Genomic DNA, 20,750 nt, shown 5'->3' on the forward strand with positions numbered 1-20,750 from the left:
GAATAATATCAAACTCTCCTTTACTTAATCCTATTCATAAAAATCAAATCAAACATAACAAATTTTACGACTTCATTTACACATCTTTGTTTATCATTTTTTATTAATTATTTACTTATCATTCAATAATACAATAATTCAAACCAACTGTGACCTTCAAGTACTCTTTCATTCCATAATATCTTAAATACTCCACTTGCCATATGCCTAAACTCAGCTTCTATACTATTTCGTGCCACAACATTTCGTTTTTACTTGGCCATGTGACAAGATTTCCCCATACAAAGGTACAATAACAAGTGGTGAATCTCCTATTAGAGATAGACCCAACCCAATCTGCATCAGACAACTTCTTTGATCACTCTTCGAACCATAACCTTTTTCCCAAAGAACCTTTCAAATATCTCAAAATCTTATACGGAACTTCCACATGATGCTCACAAGGAGCATGAATGAATTGGCTGAAAACATTTACAACATAAGCAGTATCAGGTCTTGTAGGGGATAGACAAATGAGTTTTCCTAGAAGACGCTGATATCGACCTTTATATGTTTGAACTCCCTATGCAATTTCTCCTATTCTTTTAGAAGGATCAATGGGTAGATATGTCAAAATGGGCTAGGCCCGTCGGGTTGGCCCGTCCCGCGATACAAAATTGATGGTTTGGGTTGGCAATTTTTCAACCCACCTAAAAAGTGGGCCGGCCCGCCTAATGGTGGGTTGTGGTGGGTTGCAGGTTGGCCCGCAAAAACCCACCAATTTAAACGTGAACCCGCCGGGTTGGCCCGTCCCACCACCTAAAATAGGTGGGTTGGGTTGGTGTTTTTCCAACTTGCCTAAAAGGTGGGCTGGACCGCCCAGCCCCGCCTAATGGCGGGTTACGATGGGTTGTGGATCGGCCCGCCCCGCTCCGTTGGCCCATTTTGACATCTCTATCAATGGGTGTATAGCTTGGCTTGCAACCACTTATCCATTTTCTCCGAGTGGGTCGAAGACATACTTTGTTTGTGACACTAGAATTATCCTTTTTGATCTGGCTACCTCCACTCCCAGAAAATAACGCAGGGATCATAAATCTTTAATTTCGAATTAAGTTGCAAGACTTCTTTTCAACTTTTCCTCACAATCATTTATGTCATCCACATACACAATTAAGATTGCAACTTTACCACCATCTCCAAGTTTTACAAACTGTATGGTCTGACTGCCCCTGTTTATATCCTTCTTTCTTAACAAACCTTGTGACTTTTTAAACCAGGAACGTGGAGATTGCTTTAATCCACAAAGGGATTTTTTAAGCTTACCAGTTTTATCTATAAATTTTCCTTCGAATCCAGGTAGAACAATCATGTAGACTTCTTCCAAAGTTTCCATTGAGAAAAATATTTTCACATTGGACCAATGGATGTAATGGTCACTCCAAATTAACAGCCAGAGAGAGTATGATTCAAATGGTGTTTAATTTCGCAACAAGTGCAAAAGTCTCATGATAATCCACTCCACAAGTTTGTTCAAACCCCTTTGCCACTAAACTTGCTTTGTATCTTTCCAGGGTTCCATTTGAGTTATACTTGACTGTAATTACCCACTTGCAACCGACCGTCAGTTTATTTTTGCGTAAATGAACCAGCTCCCATGTTAAAGCCTTCATCTTCATTCAGGAACTTTTGAAGCATCATTTGTAAACTTTGGTATGTCCACAATTGACAAATGTGAGATAAAAGCATAGTATGACAGGGACAAAGAGTTATATGAAGCAAAATTCGAAAGAGGATATTGGGTACATGCTCTAGTTCATCTTCTAAGTGCAATTGGCAAGTCAATCATACGTGGATTTTCAGATTCCGTGTTGCCTGCATTTGTGTCAATAGTTTCTGTACTTTTCGGATATGATTTCATGTTGTACTTGATCGTGCAGAAGTGTGAATGTAGCGCCTTTACCCGAGGCACCACTAAACAGACTAATAAACATGCATAATTAAACTTATCAACAACATCAATTAAACAACGGAAACAATTTAATTACTATTACAACACCAAACGAAAACACATGATAATCTCAGTTTAAACATTAATACAAACACAACAGTGATCACAACCCTGCACGAGAATACGAGAAACCAAACAACTTCAACTGGATCACCATTGAGAACTCAACTGTTCTAACCACTGCCTGGCCATCCGATCCGTCCAACCTAAGGTCTGTCCCGTGGAATAGGTTGTCCAAGATGAAAATAAGGACGTGATCAAAAATCACCTAATACGAGAATGTACGAGTATACAAACCAATATGATGCTTGCGAATGCAATATGCTCGGATATCAAGGATCAAGTCTAGAATCTCATGCTCAGTCTAAAGGCGCCTCGCGGGTCCCATCGGACACTGTAGCTCTCGATACCTAATCTTCCACAATCCAGAGCAAGGCCGAGCGACCCCTACAAACGAGGTATATCTCAAAGATATCATGTGCAACATGATATGCCATGCATAATATGCCAAAAAAGTAAATCATGTATAATGCAACAGATAAGAATGCAACATATAAGTGTATACTACGCTTGGATATCTGAGACAGTACATCACGTACCTCACTAAACAATCTGACCAAAGTCTACTTGTCTGAACCTAAACAATACCAACATACTGAAATTACTATCATACCAGATCCATAATGACTAAACATGCTTCTTAACTCACTATTGAAGGTTTCAACCCGCTGATGATGTCTCGATTTGACGGTGACCCCTCCTCAAGCCAACACTAGCTTCGAAGCTCCTCAACACTAAACCATAGTTGTCAAAAGCTCAAGGTACATTAAAGCGCTCAAGTGTCCTCGGGCTTTAAGCAAAGCGCACGCTTTACAGAAGTAAAGCGCAATAAAAAAATATTCTTAAAAAATAAAATAAAAATCACTTTTTAAATAAAATTTATGAAACATAAGACATCAAATTTTAAATTCATCATAATCTTCATCTTTTAAATATCAAATATCAAAATGTAGAGGGCAAATGACAAGATGACACAAGGGCAGAGGCGTCGGGGAGGAAAGGCAATGTGATGTTGGGGTTTCTGTGTTTTTTTAGGGTAAATAGAGGGTGAATTGCACTTTAAAAGACAATTTCACATCTCTCAAAACAAATTTTTTTTAAAAAAATTGTCCTTCTCCGAAGCGCAAAGCGCAAAAAAAGCGCAAAAAAGCGCACAGTAGCGCAAAAAAGTGCACGCTTTATAGAAGTTGTGCGCTTTGAAGCACATTGAAGCGCAGGCATTGCGCCTCGTTGCGCTTCGCGCTTAAAGAGAGCGCTTCTGCGCTTTTGACAACTATGCACTAAACTTTCCTAGAACTGGCTAGAAAACCTAAGGGATATGCCTAGAAACTTGAGAGAGAAGATGAGGGAAATCGGTGAAGAAAACCAATAAAATCGACTTCAATTTATAGGCTGGATCCGAACTAGTTCAGAAAATCCGAACTTTATCTTATATGACACATGTCACAATCTCATTCGTCTATTTGGATTACTTGGGATAAGATAATCTGAATTAGATTGGTCGGTGAAACCCTACATGGTGATCCTCAATTAACCGATTCATTAACAATGCTTAATTAACAACTCTTTAATTACGACTTAAATTATACTTTATTCAAATTTTGGGTTATTACAGTGAACGTTTCCCTTTTATTTTGAAGATTCCCACCCCTGTATAAACCTGTCCAAACCTTCTACCATTGCCTAGATTGGTCTCTCTTATACTCATGTTTGGTTTGCTGTTTTGATCACCTTGAATTGATGGATTTGCACCTTCTAGACTAGGCAGTGGAAAATGAACATGAAACTCATTTTTGGACTTGATGGTCTTCTCATTATCACATTCAAACATGGACTCTTCAAAAGTATGGTAAACAATTTTTGTGATTCAAAGAAAGTCACATCCATGGTCACAAAATATTTTTCATATTTTGATCAAAACATTTATACCCTTTTTGAGTGGGAGAATAATCTAGAAACACACATCTCAAGGCTTGAGGGTCGAGTTTATCCCTATTATGATTATGAATGTGAACAAATGCTACACAACGAAACACCTTTAAAGGAAAATCTGAGGTAATTCATGACATTGGATAGGTTTCCTAAGGGAATGTTCCTCGCTTCCTCGCCCTTTTAATTTAAAGGGGCGAGGAAATCGCATGAGGAGTAATCCACGTTGATAAAGCAGACGGGCTTCTACGCGGTGAAGTGCCTGTCTGCTCCTTTTTTATTTATATCTTTAATTTTTTAACGACCAAATTAAATCTTGAACGGCTACATTTTATCCGGCCGTTCTAATATTTTAAAAATAATATAACATAAAAACTAATTTTTTTAAAAATAAACTAATGGTGGTGAATAATGGAGATGAATAATTAATTATGTGTGGTTTTTTATTTATTTGTGTAATTTAAAATTATGTGTGTTGTTTCAAAATACTATTTTAAAATTTTAATTATGTCTAATTTTATTTTTTTTTTCAATCATATGTAATTTTATTTCGTATTTAATTACCTATATATTTAATTAAATAAAAAATTTATATTTCAACGTCATCTCTGCAACATCATCTCACTCTCGCAGAACCATAAGATGATGTTGTCATCGCTGACATCAACATGCAATGAAGTTACCAACTTTATCACACCAACGTCCTTAGACCATTGAACATGCCCTAACACATTTAAGGGAGTTTTGATTTAGAACTCTTGTTGGCATCGGGTTTATAAGAAATGCAACAGTGAGGATTGCCTCCTCCCTTACAAGTATTCAGGAACCTTATTTGTGAACAAGGACCTAACCACTTCCAGGAGGTTTTTATTTTTCATTTCTGCCACTCTGCTTTGTTGTTGCGTGTCAATACAAGAGCTATGTAGAATAATCTTTTTTTTCTTCAAAGAATGAGCCCAATAGTTTACCAAATATTCCCGTTCATTGGCACTTCGAAATGTTTGAATTTTTGCTTGAAATTTTGTTTCTACCATGTTGTATTTTTTTTAAAATTACGTTCAACCTCAGATTTATCTTTTAATAAATATACCCAGCTCAAACGAGTGTGATCATCAATAAAATTTATGAACCACCTTTTTCTTGTACTGGTTTGGATTTTTTGTTGGCCCCCATATATCACTATGAATCAGATTGAATGGTCTTGATGCATGCTATGGCCGTGTAGGGAAGGATGCACAATGATGATTAGATAATTGACACCCAGCACATTTAAAACAAAGATAAATTTTTATTTCGAACAAGTTCGGAAACAAATATCGCAAATAGTAAAACTAGGCTGCCCTAACCTACGGTGTCGTAGCATTATTTCATCATCCTTGGAATCCTTAAATGATCCAGAACCAGAAACTAACTGTTGCTCACTTGAGGAGGGGCTTTCATCTTCAAAACAATATAAACCTCCACACTCCTTAGCATTGCCAATCATCCTCCCTGTCTCTAGTTCGTCAAATTCACAATAATTTGACAAAAAATTAGCACAAAACTTCAAATCACAGTGAGTTTGCTAACCGACGGTAAGTTACATGAAAAGTTAGGAACATTAAACACTTTGGAGAGTAAGCTTATTGGAGATGGCTATGGATCCTTTTCCAGCTATGGCTGAGATTGATCCACAACTAGTTTAATTTTTATTTACTGCACATAGGCTGTATGAAGAAAATAATTTAGAGCAACCTGCCATATGATCGGTTGCACTAGTGTCTATTATCTGCGGTTGACAAGGACTGGCTGACACATTTAAAGTTGTGGCTTTAGAATTATGACCTGTTTGGGCTAAAGAACATAAAGAAGCCATGGATGAGAATTTTGTGGAGTGAAAAAGGCTATACAATTGTTCCTTAGTGAAAGAGGGGGTTGTTCCTGAGATTTGAGTTGGTTGAACCTGGTTTCTAGTTATGTGGTTTCCCATGCAACTCCCATCAAGTTTCTATTGTATATATATGGCGGAGTATTGCATTGTTCGCACCACACTCTTTCTCCCTTTTTATTTTGCCAGCTTTTCAGTTGAGAATTATTCTGCTATTTTTTTGGACAATAATGTAGAACTTTCAGGTTGATGCGGACCCTTCTCACTCATCATCACCTTCCTTCGACATTATTCATGCCTTACTTCGGCAAATACAGATGGCAGTGGAACTCTTCCAAGAATTCTGCCCCTAACTTCATCCAGATATCTATTCAAACCTGCCAAGAATTCAAATCTCGATCATTCTCCAATCGCTTCAGGAAACTGATAGCATCAGGTTGGCAAGACCATTTTTTATCATAACAAAGATCTAACTCCTACCATAAACCCTTAACTTTGATTAAGTACTCGGTCAAATCTCGATCACCTTGTTTGTTTGCCTCAATTTCGCCCTCAAATGTAATATCAGTGCAGAATATTCCAGATCGGAGTTTGTTTCTTTGACAACATCCCATTAGCACAGGTACTCCTAAAAATTTCTTTTTTGAAGTATCGGGCACGAGTACGACACGCTTGTTGGATAAGGCAAAACCCGTGTCGTTGACTTTTTTAAAGTTTGACCAGTCAGATACGTTTTGAATACGGTTAGGTACGACATGGACACGTTAATAATGAAAAGTTTAAGGGTTAAATTGAAAAATTAATAAATTTCCGATGGCTAATTAATAAATAGATTAAAATGAATTAGCCTAAAAAAGCCCTAAATGAGCTATTCTTTCTTCGATCGTTCTCGTTCCCCTTTCTACTTCTCTCATCGTCGATCATCACCAACACCACTCCTTGAAGTTCTGCTTCAGTCTTTTTCTCCTTTCTTTTTGTTTCTCTCACTACATTTATATATATATATATAGAAGTTTAAGCAGCCCAACAATTCCTGCCCACCTCGTCCCCGACATATCGGGTTTTAGTTGTTTTTTTTATTTTTCGCACCACTAAACCATGGTACCAGGTTTTAGTGGTCGGGAACGAGGTGTGCATCATTTGTTGGGCAACTGAAATTTTCTATATATATATATATATATATATATATATATATAAATTTTAAGCTGCCCAACAATTCCTGCCCACCTAATCCCCTCCCCGATCACTAAAACCCGGTACTGGGTTTTAGTTTTTTTTTATCCCCGACCACTAAAACACGGTAGTTTTTGAAACGTCCTAAAACTTCTACTGAATTTTTTTTTAAACTCTGTAACTATAAAATAATGAAAATAAAAATATATATGCTCATACATATATATATACATCATACTTAAAAATAACTTTTCTTAATTTAATATACATCTACAAGATAAACATAAATAATAATAAAAGTACATGCATGCAACTAAATACCTAACATTAATTACTAAATAATCATTTAAAAAAAATTTCCATAATAAAATTCCTAAATAATAATTCTACACCAAAATCCATGCAAACTTTAAAATAAAATAATTAAATCTAACAATCATGCATATACTAAAAATCTAAAGCAATTAATCGTGTGCGGAAATACATAATTTAAATCTCAACATAAATATCGTAATAGAGCTATGATCACGGGTACTAGCCGCCTGAATATTCATACGCCCTCGCCACCAGTCGGGAACACATTAAATTCATTAACATTCTGCTCACCTGCACCATTTAAATCTAGTGAGCCTAAAAGCTCAGCACGTTCTATCCTTAAATAACGAAATGAAACCACATACAAGCACACATCATATAAAATACGTGAATAATAATTATACGTGCATCATCTTAAAATTATATGCATATAAACATGAAATAACTAATTATACAGCTTAATCATCATGCAATAACATAAATAATCATACTTCATAATTCTCATAAAAATAATTTATCATGATTTCTTAGTTCTCAACAAGTTGTATCCATGTCGGTGGCCTCATACTAAACGATTGATCAATCTAAAAACCAACGTATGCGGCGGTGGGGTTTCCACCTCTGTGCTGCCACTTCACCAGCCCTCTCAGCTGGATCCATAAGCTCATCATACTTATACATCATTAGGAAGGTCATCGGGCTCAGGTATCCCGGCCTCCAACTACATCACTTTCCACCTTCACTTCAACTTCCATAAATTTTTTTTTCATAACATGCTCTTAAACTTATCATGAAAATTCTTAATGATGCATGAACTTAGAATTCTCATTTATTTCTTTATTTCATGAAAATTTGCCCGTAAATATATACTTAATTTATTTTCTTAAAAATTATACTTATATAACTAATAAAATACATGCATGAATTAAATATATATTTACGGTTCATTTATTTTTCAAGGACTTGCTCGAGCTGCTGACCACTTGACTTAAACCAAAAAATTCCTAAACTGGCCCAATAAGCAATAAACCCAACATGACATGACCCATTAATTCTCATGGACCTCCAGGTCCATGACAAACTAACGGGCTCACTTAAAACTATTTAACTTAAAATTAATCTAATAAATTATTAACTAGTCCATTAACCTATGGATAAGACCGTTAATTACTAAACCCGACACAATTTGGCCCAATAATTCTCATGGATCACGCGGCCCATGACAAATTAGTGGGCTCATTTTAATAATTATTTAAGCCCATTAATCTAGCCCAATTAATTTATTTAACCAAGCCCAATCTCATTAATTAACAACTTAAACTCTTAATTAATTAAAATAAAAATAACCGATCCCAAATAATATAACCCGGACTCGGACCAAACTAACTCGACCCATTATATTTTAGACCCGAACCGGACCCGAAAAGCCGAGCCCGGCCTGCCAAAACACAAGAGACAACCCTAGCTTACCTCTCCCTAAGCCCAACTTGAGGCAGCCCTGAGCGGCTACAGAATATCTGATCGTGCCGCGTGCTCTGGCCACCTTTGGCTGTGAAACACCTCCCATACTTAGCCAACACCCAGAAGGTTCTAACCCAACAAATTTGACCTCAAACGGAGCTCTGTAGAAGGAGAACAAACCAAAACAATCACACTCTAGTTTCTGCTCGCGTGCAGAACGCGACCACCGCATTCCGGCCTTTCGGCCGCCCAGCTCCGGTCATTACCGGTCGGGGAACTACATGGGAAAGCTTTCCTAAGGTCTTGGGGTTCTAACCCAACTGGAATCACCCTAAAACACGCCCTGTGGACCGCGAACGATCCAATCTCCCAACCTCGCTCAACCTGCGCAATCTGCTGCATCGATTCCAGCCCTTTCCAGCCTGAACCACCCATCTAAAACAGACCCTAAGGACCCTATCTCGACCCTTGAACCATTGGTTAGCCCCTCGAACAGCCCTTGGATCAGAAACTTGCAAAAACAAGCCATCATGTCATAAAAACGTGAATAACTATGCATGTTCATGAAGGATTTTCATTCTAAAATTAAATACACATGCAACATCAAATATTTTATGCATAAATCAGTGTACTATGATTTAAATGGTGAGCAAGAAGGGATTCAAACGTGCCTTGATAATTATTAGCAAGAAATAATGCTTATGTCGCGCGCAAGGCCCTCCGGGACGAACGGATCTCCAAACTAAAATAAAAAAAAACCTTGAAAGCTCGACTATGGTGGATGAGTTCTCTGCTAGAGAACGTGAGAGATGGGGAAGAAGGATGAGGGAGGCGGCTAGAAGGTTTTTACGTAGGTTAAGGGGTAGGGTTTACCACCAATTCTTATTTCCAAACATCAGTTTACCATGATTAGTCAGCATCAAGCTGCTGCTCGAGAATATTTGGAAGCTTATAGACTGATGCCTGATGATCCCCTTGCCAATCTTTGTGCCGGTATAAATCTTTTGCGAGAAGACAAAAAATTAAAGTTTCAGATGTTAAAAACACGAGTATGCTATTGTATGTGACTCTGGAGATTCTCTAATGGAGATTTTCATTTTATTTAGGAACTGCCTTGATAAACTTAGCTCTAGGCCACAGACTCCAGAACAAGCACCAGACTGTACTGCAAGGACTTTCCTTCCTCCATAACAACGCCAGGCTTTGTAAAGATAATCAGGTTTTGCTTGTATGAAGACTCAATATCAAATGATGTCTATAACATTTTGCTCAAAATCAATGGTTATTCGTTCGTTTGCCTCTAGTGATTTAGCTTCTTCAAAAGCCAGTTTCATGTTTATTTTCTTTTTACACAGTGGAGTGATAAAGTGACCGTGAACTTCACTTGCAGGAATCATTATTCAACATTGCTCGAGCATACCATCATGTTGGTCTAGTTACTTTGGCTGTCATATTTTATGAAAAGGTATTGGCGATCACTCAGAACGATTTCCCCATCCCAAAACTTGCAGATGAAAATCAAGATACAAATACTAAAAGTTGAGGCCACTGTGATCTTCGGAGAGAAGCAGCTTATAATCTGCACTTAATCTATAAGAAAAGTGGGATATCTGATCTTGCTCGGCAGGTCTTGAAGCAATACGTTGTCTTTTGATGTGGACCACCCGAGCCACTTTGTCCTGTGAATGTATAATATCTGTGCAGGTAATCTATTCTATCTACTCTATTTTATCTCTTACTATCTCATTAAGTTTGAGCATGCTATAGTAATTGTTTTAGTATGACAATGACGTACCAAAATTTTGTTCCTAGTTGTCCCTCCCGCCTTTTTTGATTTTTCAACTACAGCTCACGTTTCCATTTTTCCCTACTCATGTCAGTTTTCTTTCAAAACACGTCCCTCATTCCCGTCACTTTGATCACTTCCTTGAGAAAAATCAAGCTTCACATCTTTGATGTCGCTAAATCTACAGTTGTTCAAGGTATATGTTTTATCTGTGGCTCTGTATTCCTTGGTTGGGAAAGTCATGTTTTATTTTGATTATCCCTGAATTGATGTGGTTAATGGATACCATTTTAGTTTTTTTTTTATTTTTGTACACAGCTTCTGGGTTAATCGGGTTTATTACCAGATTGTGGTTGGTTTTGATGGTTGTGAATTTCAAACTTTTGTGTATTAGACCCAGGAATAAGAAATGTGGTGTGTTTTGAGCCTTGGTAATATCAGACCTTCGAATTACGGATTACCATTCAAAATTTACAAAATTGACAATCAAAGATTAATTGGACTCTTTTACAGGTTTTAGTTGGGGAATCATTTAGGAGTTTTAAATTGAGATTGACAGAAACAAGTTGTAGAAAGAGCAGATGGAGAAGAAAGCCTGAAGCTTGAGAAGGAGCTTGAGCGAAGTTGGTAAAGCCGTAAAGAGGTTTCGACGAATCCACACCTCATCAGCCGAAGCAAAGGTCTGGTGTTACTTACACTGGATTTGAAGTTTGAGGGATAAAATCCAAATACGTCCTCAAAGTGTCCTAACTTTCTCAAAAATATACTAACACTTTATTCGTTCCTAATTATGTCCCTTATTTAAAAGATAGTTTCCTTAATATGTCCCCCAAACTAAAAATTGGCTATAATACCCTTGTTTTAGCAGTTATAACTAATATTTCCTTTAGGCTCAAAAAATGGTATCAGAGCCTAGGTAATTTTATTCAGACTTTGTATTATTCATTAAATCATACTTTTCTTTGTTAAGGAAGAGATTTTCAACAAACCATGGATTCAAACGAGAGTTTGAACCAGAAGGATTTCATTTATAAGAAATCTCATAAACAAGTGAATCTATTTAAAATAGATTCTTTACAACAGAACTTAAAGAGACTTAGGTCTTTTATACTCTCTGAATAGATTAAGAAATATGATTTCTAATTCTCAATTTCTAGAGATCACACCAGATTCCTCTAAACTCTCCGGAGATCTTAGAGAAATTCAAACGACGATACAATATTACAGTATTCAACTGTATGAAATACCTCGGCAGATTGGATAAATCCTTAAAAAACAAGAAGAAATTCTTGTAACTCTAAAGGATCTTCAAACTAAAATCATAAATTTAGAACATACTTCTGGTTCTAGAAAGGGAAATACAGGAGGAAGGTTACCACTTTCGTTTGGTACCGAACCTCTGTTACATCAGAAAGGTAAAACCAAAATGGTTCAAAAACCTTTAACTGATGATGAATTGATGATTAATCTTATAACAGCAGTATCAGAGAAAAACACTATCTGATGACTACTTTAGAAAGATTAAATCTCGAGGATCTACAAGATCTTGCGGATTCTTTTTCGAATCTTAAAGTAGTAGATCTAAAAATGAATTCCTTTGAGGGTGAACAACCCATAGGGAATCCCCCGAGATATGTGGTTAAAACAGAAGAACAACATAGTGAGTTCCATGTTGGAGAAAATTCACATCCAGCAGGAACCAGATCAAGAAGGAGTAATATACCAATACATCAAACTCCTTATGGAAAAACTATTTTAGATCCGATACATCCTTATGGGGTTATGTTAAACCTGGATGTTCTGGACTTCAAAAACAGAGAAGATCTCGTAGATGATTGTACATCAGCCATGAGAATAGCAGCAGGAACTTTAGATCTCAATAAAGAAGGATTTGTCAAACTTCTGGAAATGAGTATAATGAGATTTGTTAAGATAAATTGGGAAATGACCATGCCAGAAACCAAGTAATCAATCTTAGTAGGAGAATCACTTGGCGAGATTGGAGGAAGAATGTCCACCATTTTTAAAGCACAATTCATAGGGGTAGACTATTTCAATAATCAAGATACAGAGAAAAAAAAAGATATACTCAAGCTCTGTATAGCCTCGAGTTACATGATATCTGTTTAGTTGATGAATATATTATGTTATTCACCAAATACAGATGGAATTCGGGAGTTGAAGAAAATGTAGCCATTCAGCTATTTTTCGCAAAAATGCCAAGCCCCTGGAGAGAAATGCTGATAAAATAATATGTTCCAGGTAATCTTGATACATTAGCAAGACGCGCCTCCTTTTTGAAAGGAAAATTGGCGGAATGGTGCCATATGGCAGCATTACAGAAGAATTACAAGAAAATAAGGGGTATTAATAAGCATACTCCTCTATGTTTTAGAGAAAATGATCTCCCCACGGTTATAGGGAATAAATCACAGGGATTTAAAAGGAAACAATAAAAGAATGAAAAGTTCTTGGAAACCAAGAACATTTTAATCCAAACAAAATGCCAGATCCTATAGATCAGGTAGAAGAAGTGGACCTACAAGAACATCCTCAGCAACAAACTCATCATAAGGCAGGGGAAGAACACCATCTAGAAGAACTTTCAGAAAAACTCATACGAGAGCAAGTGAAAGTTTCAAGATTGCAACTGCTGGACATGTGGAGCAAGATGACATATATCTACAAACTGTCCAGAAAATGAGAAAAAGGGAGTTAAACTCTTTGAAGCAACACCAGATATGGATGATGCGGTCTTCTTTCAAGATCTAGTCCAAGTATATCAATTTGAGGATATCCCCTCAGATGAAAGTATATACGAAGAAGAGATATTGTTTAGCGAAGATGAATCAGAATCAGAATAAAGAAGAAGTGTTTCGACACGAAACACATGAGAGTTTGGCTGGATTTTTTTAGTCAAACCACGATATCTCATAATATGGTCCAAAGGATTATGAGAGAAAATCCAACATTACAGAAGTACCAAGGATTTTCGGCAGGACAAGTAGAAAGAGTCTTAGGCAACCTAGGGCTTAGACAAAAAAGACATCAATTGATTTACAAAGTATCCAGAAGGGAAATGACAATCCCGATGGAGTTAACAAGTAATCAAATAGAGATGTAGTTAATTTCTTTTGAAGAAGTAAGAGAGGAATTGCAAAAGCTGAAAAATGAGGTAGCAAGAACTATGTCTTGGATTCATATTGGAGCGATCCAAATAATGATCAAGGCAACTTTTAAAGAAGGAATAGATTCACCCATAGATATCGTAGTATGTGATAAAAGAATGAGGAATATCCAAGATGCTGTTCTGGGTACGATCTCAGGAAATCTATGTGCAGGAAAAATTGTAGGAGTTATTTATCCAAGAATAGCCTACAATTTAGCTGACAGAGACTTTAGTTGAGCCTTGACGTTGCATCAAAACTTCAAGGAAAAAAGATTAATAAAGGAAGGTAATAGACCATATTCTATTATTTATCAGATTTCATATGCTCTTTCTAATATGCACCATTCTGAATTATTTATTAGAAATGAGTTTATTGAAATTTCAGAAATCTTTGGGAAAGTTGCTCAAGCAATATACCCGGAAAGAATCGAGTTTCCTTTAATTCAGAAAACAGACATTCAAATACAAGATAAACCGGTTCTATACAGAGATCTTAAAATAAAACCCCTAAGGTTATCTTTCCAAGGTGACCGAATGACAAGTCGAAGGTGGGAAAAATCTCCTATTCAGGAAATTAAACCAAAAGAAAAAAAGTTTTCAATAATAGGAAAACTTAGATATCCAGAAGGATGGAAAGAAGTCAAAATAGTATTCAAAATTACAAGTCACATGAACCAATTTCCTTGTAACTTGATTTACTATTTAGAGCAGCAGGTAACAGGAACTTACCAAGGATTAATAAATATTGGAGAATTGAAAGTTCAAATCTGTGGAATTCCAGGAATAGAAGTGGATCAGCTCATTCTTGGCCTAGAGTTTCTGGAGGACCATAAACCATGGAAACACCTTGAAAAAGAAATAGAGTTTATGGCAAAAGAAAAGACTTGGAGTATTCAATAAGAATTCTACGAGGTGGAAAACAAAGAGAATTGGATAAGGGACGATCCCTTAATAAGATTCGAAAAATCTGTTTACAAATAGAGGAAGAAGCAACTGCTGAAATTAGTAAGTCATGAACATGATTTACTAGAACGCATTGAAGAAGTGGGAATGAGTAACCATACTCTACCTTTTGAGGCCTTAGAAAAACTAAAGGTGAATAGTCTTAATCGGATTACTGAGTTACAACACAGTCTGTTAAAAATGGCGGAGCCATTTAGTAATCCTTTTAAAAAATGACAACAAGTCCTTTCTCCATATACATTACGATAGGGATGTTGTATGAACAATATAAGGCTGAATACTTTGCAGCTTATATTGACTCGGGAGCAGGAATTTGTAAAGCAAAAAGAGGAGTCTTCCCTGAAGAATGTGAAGAAGAATTGCCAAAAATTGCTGCACGAGATTTCTTTTGAAGAATTTTAATTCTTTGCAAAGAAATAAAACAAGCAGAGATCCTTATGGGAGGAGCAGGTCAAACACCTTGGTACAAGGTAAAGACACAACCAATCTATTTCCATGATACAGGAGCTGATATCCTGTTAGAAAATAACTTCTTACAAATGTTTAAGAAGTACACACATATGACAGAGAATAAACAATAAGAGCTAGCTCAAGAGCAACATATCCGAAACTCATTCGATTCTAACAACATCCGAAAAATGAAGTATAACTGATCGGAGAAATACTTAATATAGAACGAAGCTCTCGCAGCCGGGATCGCTAATCTGTCTTTAGAAATAAATTCTAACGGACAGATCGACCGGAAACTGAAATCACAAAGCTTGAAAATGAGTTGGGGCACCTTCAATGGGGTTGAGGCGTGATGGGGGAGAGATGGAATGAAGGAGATTTGTCAAAGCTCTCTTAAATATCTAACAAAACCAATTTTTGCACTTTAGTTCCTAAAAATTCCGAAATTTGCAAAATAGACCCTGATCAAAATCAAGTCGGCTCTTGAACTCTGTAATATCCAATTATCTCAAATAAGCTCAATTAAGATAAATTTGGGGCGTTACAGTCATATTCCAAAACCATTGAAGTCGTCCACTGAGGAGCCCACTATGCTTGAACTCAAACCACTCTCTTCTCATTTAAAATATTTATATTTATTAAATAATGATAAACTGCCAGTAATCTGTTCTTCTTCTTTGACAGGGTGCGAGGAGGAAACATTACTGCGGGTAATCAGAGAGCATATAAGAGCCATAGGATGGAGCCTGTCTGACATAAAGGGAATCAGTCCAACCTTGTGTATGCACAAGATACTGATGGAGGCAAAGCGCAGGACATCTACTCAACCATAGAGGTGACTTAACCCAGCCTTACAAGAGGTAGTGAAAAAGGAGGTGATCAAGCTACTTCATGCAGGTATTATCTAACCTATCTCCGATAGTGAATGGGTGAGTCCAATTCAAGTAGTGCCTAAAAAAGGGTATTACTGTTATTGCAAATGAAAATAATGAATTAATCCCTACTCGAACTGTTACGGGATGGCGGGTTTGTATTGATTATAGGAACTAAATGATGCCACTCGTAAAGATCACTTTCCCCTCCTATTTATTGATCAGATGGTTGAGAGACTTGCAGGACATGCTTTTTACTGTTTCTTAGACGGTTATTCGGGTTATATGCAAATTCCCATAGCTCTTGAAGACCAACACAAAACCACTTTCACTTGTCCATATGGTACTTTTTGCATATAAACGAATGCATTTTGGTCTTTGTAATGCCTCTGCTACTTTTCAGTGTTGCATGATGGCTATTTTCCATGAGATGGTATAAAAATTTATTGAGGTTTTTATGGATGATTTTTCTGTGGTTGATTCTTCTTTTGATGCATGTCTTTGTAATTTGAAAAAAATGTTGCAGAGGTGTGAAGAAAGTAACCTTGTATTAAATTGGGACAAATGCCACTTCATGGTAAGAGAAGGTATTGTCTTAGGCCACAAGGTGTCTAAGAAAGGTGTGGAGGTGGATCGAGCGAAACTTGAGGTAATCAAAAAACTTTCACCTCCCACGAAATTGAAAGGGATCAGAAGCTTTCTCGGACATGCGGGTTTCTATAAGAGATTTATTAAATATTTTTCTTCTATTGCTAAACACCTTACTAATTTGTTGATAAAAGAGGCCTTTTAATTTTTCTGTTGAGTGCTCACAGGCTTTTCAGATATTGAAGAAGAAATTGACAATTGCACCTGTGATAGTAGCAACTGACTGCAGTCTTCCTTTTGAGTTAATGTGTGATGCTAGTGACACCGCGTTGGGAGTCGTTCTTGGGCAAAAAAAGGATAAAGTGCTTCATGTGATTTACTATGCCAATATCACACTGTCAGTCTCCCAATTGAAATATGCCAATAAAAAAAGAACTTCTCACCGTAGTGTTTGCATTGGAAAAATTCAGATCATATTTGGTGGGAAGCAAAGTTATTGTCCACATTGATCATTCGGCGCTGAAATACTTGATGAGCAAGAAGGATGCTAAACCCAGGTTAATTCGTTGGATATTTCTTTTACAAGAATTTGACTTGGAAATTGTTGACAGGAAAGGCTAGGAGAATCAAGTAGCAGATCATCTATCTCGGCTGGAGAATCAAGGAACGGAAACTCAAGTGATTCATGATGAGTTCCCAGACGAGCATCTATTCGAGATAACGAATCTACCATGATATCCAGACATTGTTAACTATCTTTCAAGTAAGTTTATTCCCCTGCATTTGAATTATCAAGAGAAAAAATTTTTTTCCTCAGAGTTGAAATATTTTTTGTTGGAAGATCCTTTTATTTTTAAGATATGTGCAGATGGTATAATTTGTAGATGTATCCAGCTGAAGAGGTAAGTTCTATACTCTCACACTGTCACACAGGTCCGACTGGAGGTCACTTCGGTGCGGGTCGTGCCGCTTCTAAAGTGCTATATTCGGGATTTTATTGGCCTTTGTTGTTTAAGGATGCGTATTCCTATGTGATTTCTTGTGATGCGTGTAAAATAATTGGAAATATATCTAGGAGACTTGAAATGCCCTTGAATAATATACTAGTATGCGAAGTTTTTGGTGTTTGGGGCATTGATTTCATGGGACCATTTCCTACTTCTGAAGGAAATAAATACATTTTGGTCGTGGTCGATTATGTGTCCAAGTGGGTTGAAGCGCTTTCATTTAGAACTAATGACTCTAGGGTGGTTGTAAAATTTCTGAAAAAGTTTGTCTTTGCTAGATATGATGCACCTAGAGCCATAATTAGTGACGGAGAAACCCACTTTTTCAATAATCAATTTGACACACTTTTGAATAAATATGGGGTCAGTCACAAGATGGCAACACCTTATCACCCCCAAACTAGTGGTCAAGTTGAAATTTCAAACAGGGAGTTAAAACGCATCTTGGAAAAAACGGTAAACTCAAATCAGAAAGAATAGTCCAATAAGCTAGATGACGTGTTATGGGCTTATCGTACTGCTTTTAAAACACCTATCGAAATTTCTCCCTTTCGGTTGTTATATGGTAAAGCGTGTCATCTCTTTGTTGAACTGAGCATAAAGCATTATGGGCTACTAAATTTCTAAACTTTGATATTATTGCTATAGGTGAGGATCAGTTGCTTCAATTGAATGAACTTGAGGAGCTAAGGTTAGATGCATACGAGAATGCCAGAATTTACAAAGAAAAAACCAAAAGATGGCATGATCAACACATCTTTTCACGTGAGTTCGAGGTAGACCAAATTGTTTATTATATAACTCTCGTTTGAAACTTATGCCAGGTAAGCTGCATTCGAGATGGTCAGGACCGTTTACTATCAAGAAAGTGCTACCGTATGGTACAGTGGAAATTTATAGTCATGCATCAGGAGCATTCGAAGTTAATGGGCAAAGGATAAAGATTTATTGAGGTGGTAATGTGGAGAAAACACAGAACACGGTATCCATATCTGGGATAACTGTATACAAACTGCTCAGAATGGCGCCTAGGATATGAGTGGTACAACCCGGGAATCAAACCCTGCGTAAACTTCTCATTCCTACCGTACGTGGACCATGTCCCTCAGATGCCAGTGTCGGCTAACCCGTCGGTCGCGGGGCACTCAACATCAACCGTTCGAACAAGGCTGAGCGGCCCTACATGGCTCATCTCAAAAGATGTACATGCAGAATATGATATGCGCATGTCGCATAATAATCCATGCAATATCATACAAGGCACATAAATTCAACACATAAGCATGCATACCCACTGAAAATCTCAGTCAGTACTTACGTACCTTACTAAAGGCAGTCCTAGCAGTCTTCCTCTAGATTCCAAACCTATCATCAGCTCTATAATGCAAATACTCATGCATCATTAATTAAGCTCTAAAGCCTTAACTAAGCTATTGCATACTCCTAAATATTTTTAGGAGACCATAGCTATACCTGCGTCCGTCGTCAGCCCGCTGATGGTGACTGCCTCAAAACTTAGGAACAGCTTCGCTACGACGCCATGATCGCTCCGCTACTTTCAGATTCCTAGTAGGACGCCTAGATTTTCCTAGATATGAGCTATAAGGGTAAGAAACGAGAGAAAAGAGAGGAAATGAGCGAGTTGAAATGAGGCCTCGTCAACCCTATTTATAGACAACGTTCGGACCGTCTGCACCCACGTTTGGATCCTCCGAACCAGTTCGGAGCGTCCGAACTCTTCGTCCGAACTTTCTTAGCCAAGCACATGTCTAGCTTCCAGAGGACGCCCGCCGACACGAGTTTGAATCCTCCGATCCATTTTCGGATCGTTCGAAGTCACCCTTGTGACATCATCAATGATTAATTAATGTAGGACAATTGGCCATGCAAGATCGGATTCTCCGATCTGAGTTTGGATCGTCCGAACTCTTCAAACCCTCCGATCCCTGGCTCCGTTCCTAGTTCGGATCCTCCAAACCTGCATCGGATCGTCCGAACCCTTTGAAACCTTTCCGGCTAATTTTGAGTGTTTTGGATCCATTTTCGGACTCCGTTTATTCATCTAAAATTTCCTTAATCATGTTTTACTTAATTAACACAATTACACGATTAATTACTCATTAATTGTTAATTTTGGATACGGGTCACTACATTGAACCTGCAATTTGTACATAAAGGGATTAAGGTAGAATTGGTAACTAAACAGAATCTGAGCTTGGGATAGGTAGAGGGGACTTGGGTTGTGATGGTTGTGGATGTGAAGGAATGTCATGATCACCATTTTCTTTCGAATTGTTTTCTTCATCGAGTTCAGTTTCTTCAGAGTCAAAGAGGTCTGCTTCAATCTCTTTCATCATTTCTTCACCAGCATCATGCATTAGTTCAATATGCTCACATGTCTTGACTTTTTTCAGGTTGAGCTCATTTATCATCATCTGGATGACTGTTGAAATGTGATGAGCATCCATCTACAGTTTTGAGGTGACTGCAGAGTCATATTCAGCAGTTCAAGCTTCAGGCACAAAATTTTGCCTCTTTCTCTGGATCAAGAAGTGGAGGAGTCTCTCGCAGTTGTTGATAGATGAAATTTCTTCGGAGAAGAGCCTTTACAACTATTTGAGTCTCTACCCAATCGAGAATCAAATACTCCATTTTAGCCACCTACTGAAGTAAATTTTCTTCAATGATGGTTGAGCAATGGGTGACAATCCTGTATTCCACCCAATCATCGAAGAGAGACATTCTCTTCTCTACTTCATTATATACCAATGATACAGTTAGGTCAATATATGTTGAACTTATGATAGCTTCACTGGACTGGCCTCTACCTTTTCTTTTCCCACTACAAGAAAAACGGCCAAAGACAACGCTTTTTCCGCGTTGTTAATGTCCTCGAAAAAGCGTTGTCGTAGGCAGTGTTGTAAAAAACCACGCTCAAAGACATCGCGGAAAAAGCGTTGTCGTTTCCAAAAACGACAACGCTTTTTAAGAGTTGTTTTTTATAAAAAGCGTTGTCGTTTCTGGAAAAGACAACGCTTTTTAAGTGAAACGACAACGCTTAAAAAGCGTTGTCGTATCTAAAAATGACAACGCTTTTTAAGAGTTGTCTTTTATAAAAAG

General features: G+C 37.3%; 1 protein-coding gene across 1 annotated transcript in view; it reads left to right on the forward strand.

Annotated features, from left to right (window-relative positions):
* LOC140894686 (uncharacterized) overlaps window positions 1–20,488 on the forward strand; it is a 39,640-nt gene extending 19,152 nt beyond the window's left edge. The window contains exons 16-19 of the mRNA XM_073303260.1: window positions 9,902–10,014; window positions 10,186–10,221; window positions 10,307–10,499; window positions 15,848–20,488. The gene's annotated coding sequence lies outside the window, so the exon portion shown is untranslated. The remainder of the gene's footprint in view (window positions 1–9,901; window positions 10,015–10,185; window positions 10,222–10,306; window positions 10,500–15,847) is intronic.
* The last annotated feature ends 262 nt before the right edge of the window (window positions 20,489–20,750 follow it).

Source organism: Henckelia pumila, chromosome 4 (genome assembly GCF_033568475.1).
Source record: "Henckelia pumila isolate YLH828 chromosome 4, ASM3356847v2, whole genome shotgun sequence".
In the NCBI taxonomy this organism is placed as follows: domain Eukaryota; kingdom Viridiplantae; phylum Streptophyta; class Magnoliopsida; order Lamiales; family Gesneriaceae; genus Henckelia; species Henckelia pumila.